Here is a 3,918-nt window from a genome sequence, read left to right as displayed (position 1 = left end):
CAGTCAAAAAGAATATATGCACTCTTATGTTCAAAGCAGCATTATTTATAATAGCTAATATCTGGAGATAGCGCAAGTGCCCATCAGTAGATGAATGGATAAAACAACTGTGGTACCTTTACACAATGGAATACTATGCAGCTGTTAAAAAGAAAGATACTTTACCTTTTGAGACAACATGAAGTGACCTGGAGACTATTATGCTACGTGAAAAAAGGTAATCAGAGAAAGACAAATATCACATGATCATTTTTGTGTGGAATCTAATGAACAAAACAAGCTGATGAACTAAATAGATCTAGAAACATGGAAACATGCAACAGACTGATGACTCTCAGACATTAGGGTGGAAGGTAGATGGGAAGAGATTAACCAAAGAACTTATATGTATATATGCATAGCCCATGGACACAGATGATAGAATGGTGAAGGCCTGGGGAGAGGGTGAGAATGGGAAGTAGGATGTCAATGCGAAATAAAAGGGTGGCCATTTGTAATATTTTCCACAACAAACATAATAATAATAAAAGCAATTTTTAAAATAGAGATTTACTAAAATAAAAAATAATAAAAGCAATCATGCTTTGAAAGTCCTTTTACTAACAATAGATTTTTATAATATTCCCCTTCATTATTTCATTATTTAGTGCATATGTATATATGAAATTATTTATTATTATACACACATCCACATTAATAAATAAAATTATACCATAGTATTTATGATGAGAGTTATGTTTGCTAAAGTTATACATCAGAGTTATGCTTACAGTGAAAATAATCTTGTTTATACTACCATAAAATAAACTCATAAGTAATATAAATTAAAATTTTGGGAATTTCCAGTTCCTTGAAAGTTTAAATCAAATCAGCCATAAAATAATTTGGACCAGAGATATTTTTTCAGGAAATTCCTTTCAACTTTTATTTTTCCAACATTTTTATGGTTATTGATCAATTTTGTGTTTTCTATTTTGGGATCAATTTTAACAATTGGTATTTTATTCTATAAACTGACCCATTTCATTCACACATTCAAAATTATTAATATACGTTTTGACATAGTTTTATTCCTATGTATTAAAAACTAGAGGCTTGATGCATGAAATTCGTGCAAGGGGCTCAGCCCTTGCAGCCTTGGCTGCCTCATGGCCCTGCGGCCCTGCCCACTGGTCATTCCACAGTCCAACCTAATTAGCATATTAGCTCTTTATTATATAGGATAACCCAGAGAGCGAAAGAGAAATAGAAAGTTTTATGTCAATTTATTATTCTTTTTCTATTGAGAGATTTTGAAGAAAATGATGTAAAGACAGTGGCACAAGAGTTGTCCAGATAATTTGAAATTAATGAGCTAGGTACCTTCATAAGTTGGATTTACGTGGAAAAAAACCCTCTTATAAAGTAAAAATGGCTTGAAAATTATTTATTCTGATAAGTATTACACTTGAGAGGGAAAAATTATTGAGTAGTCTTCATTAAACTCTGTTGAACTAGACTTCAAGAGGTTATTACCAATAAGGTATTTTATGGAAATTTAGATAAATTATTATCAGCTGGTTGGATGTGTTAATGTATTCTTATTGCCAAAGAGCAATGCTTACCATAGCCAAGGTCCTCATAGAGAAAGACTACAGTTGATGGTATAATTTTTTACATTAATGATTTTGCAAATAATGGACATCTTTCTTAAAATACTCAGTCTTATAAACTAACTTGCATTGAAAATTATATTTTTTTAAAAAGATGATGTATACCTAAGATTTTTAAAAAATATTGAATGGACCTGGAAAGTATTAAGCCAGTCAGAGATAGGTAAGTATCACAAGATCTCACTCATATGTGGAATCTAATGAACAAAATAAACTGATGAACAAAAACAGACACAGAGACATAGAAACATGGAACAGACTTTTTCAGGATAGGGTGGGTGGGAAGAGATTAACCAATGAACTTGTAAACATATATGCATAACCTGTGGACACAGACAATGGGGTGGTGAGGGCTTGGGGGTTGGAGGCAGCCTGGAAGAGATCAATGGGGGGAAAGTAGGACTTATGTAATACTATCAACAATAAATCTTTTTAAAAAATAAAATACACAAACTCTAAGATAAGATTCATTTCTTAGTAATCCTGGACCAATATCCTGGACCCCTACTTTCAAGATTAATGAGAATGCTTGTTAATTTAGGATACAAAATGTTCTACTGCATCAGTACAACCCTTTAAGCTTTTTTTTTTAAATTTAAAAATTCTAAAAATCCCGACCTGTCTCTAACAAGAGACCAAACTGCTTCCAAATTATATCTAAGAGAAACTATGAAGTTGTTTTTTAGCATCCCCAATAATTACTATAAATTCACACAATTTTTCTCTACCATTGTAAATATAAAATGAAGAGAGAGAAACAAAACAACTATAAATAAATGTATTCCTATACTTACCTGGCAGGGGAGATACCATGATCATGGAGGTGGTTTTCCCAGGGCAAGGCTTATCCATTGTACTCCAGATGTGCTGACCCCTTCGATTTCCCCAAATGTGGAAAACTTGACTGCATAATTTGTGGTAGTGGGGGACTGTGTTCGCATTCTCTCCTGAAAAAACTATGTATTATTATGTGATGTTATACTATTTAAAATAGAATAATTTTCTCTTTCTCAGTATTAATTATTTTCCTTTCAAAACAATATTTCATACATATTTATATATTTTGAATCAAACTGCCTTAATAACATAACATACAATACTATGAATGCACAAAATTTCAGACTATGTTTTGAAAAATCTCGATATTTAAAAACAAATGTATCCTAGTTTAGTTTAAAAAGCACATTTCTACACAACTGAAAAGTTTGAAACCTTATTTGATATATAATAGTTTCAATGCAGCTTCTAGACAGCAACATGTACAAGGAACTTCAGGGCTCCAATAGAGTGTAGGTACATTTTAATACAACCACCTATTTTATTAAATCTAATAAGGCCCTATATTTATCTGCTTATTGTTCCTCAATATGTTGGGAGGTACATTCAAAGTAGAGATAAGCAATATTTCCAGTATTTACCTGTGTCTATCTTTCCATTTAGGGATAGCAGATGAGAGAGAATTGACTGTGAAAGCAAATATTATTTCACTAGATTATATAAGATTGCTGAAAGTCACACGAGTAAGTGCATGCACTACATTTTAAATCACCAAATCTCCTGTAAACATTGACCACTGATGCTTCCTTTTTAAACAGTGCATTCTCACTGAGTTAATCTTAGTCAAAAAGTACTTCCAGAGTACATAAAGTTCTGGCACACCACATAAATGCAGTTCTAATAGGTGCATTGGATGAATTTGCAATGGAATTTGTCTTTGATGAAAATGAGTAACAAAATACAACATGCAACAGAACTGATATGTTCAGTTATTGTAAAGATCTAAATCATCACCAATGTTTTAGTTCCACTATTTATCCCACAATCCAAAGGAGATATGTTCTATTTTTATGGAGTATAGTGACCATGAGGCTATAGCAACTTTGAAGTTCCTCTGAGTTATCCAAATATAGTGTTTACTTACACTATTTCTGAAGTGTTATAACCCATCTCTAAGGAACATAAAATCCAACTACATCTAGATGTCAATTATTTACAAGAATCTATGGCCAAAGATGGCGTATAAAAGCAAATCCACTAGGCAAGTATTTGCTGAGCACCTATGATGTTCCAGACATTATTTTAGCACTGTAAAAGAGAGAAGGAGAGAGAGAGAGATAAAGAGAAAGAAAAACAAAACAGACAAGATTTGTCTTTTCTGAAACATATTCTGACTAGAGGCACGGTGCACAAAATTCATGCATGGTTGGGCCACCTCAGCCCAGCCTGCACCCTTTCCAATCTGGGACCACGCCTAAACCAGCAGTCG

The 3,918-nt window shown here is 32.7% G+C and overlaps 1 non-coding gene across 1 annotated transcript; it reads left to right on the top strand.

Annotated features, from left to right (window-relative positions):
• Positions 1-2,438: 2,438 nt before the first annotated feature.
• LOC118654891 lies at positions 2,439-2,602 on the top strand. Its single transcript, XR_004967139.1, has one exon. It is a non-coding gene; the product is annotated as a U1 spliceosomal RNA (small nuclear RNA).
• The last annotated feature ends 1,316 nt before the right edge of the window (positions 2,603-3,918 follow it).

Source organism: Myotis myotis, unplaced genomic scaffold, assembly GCF_014108235.1.
Source record: "Myotis myotis isolate mMyoMyo1 unplaced genomic scaffold, mMyoMyo1.p scaffold_m19_p_4, whole genome shotgun sequence".
In the NCBI taxonomy this organism is placed as follows: Eukaryota; Metazoa; Chordata; class Mammalia; order Chiroptera; family Vespertilionidae; genus Myotis; species Myotis myotis.
Note: the sequence above shows the minus strand (reverse complement) of the source record. Positions and strands in the feature narration are given on the sequence as shown.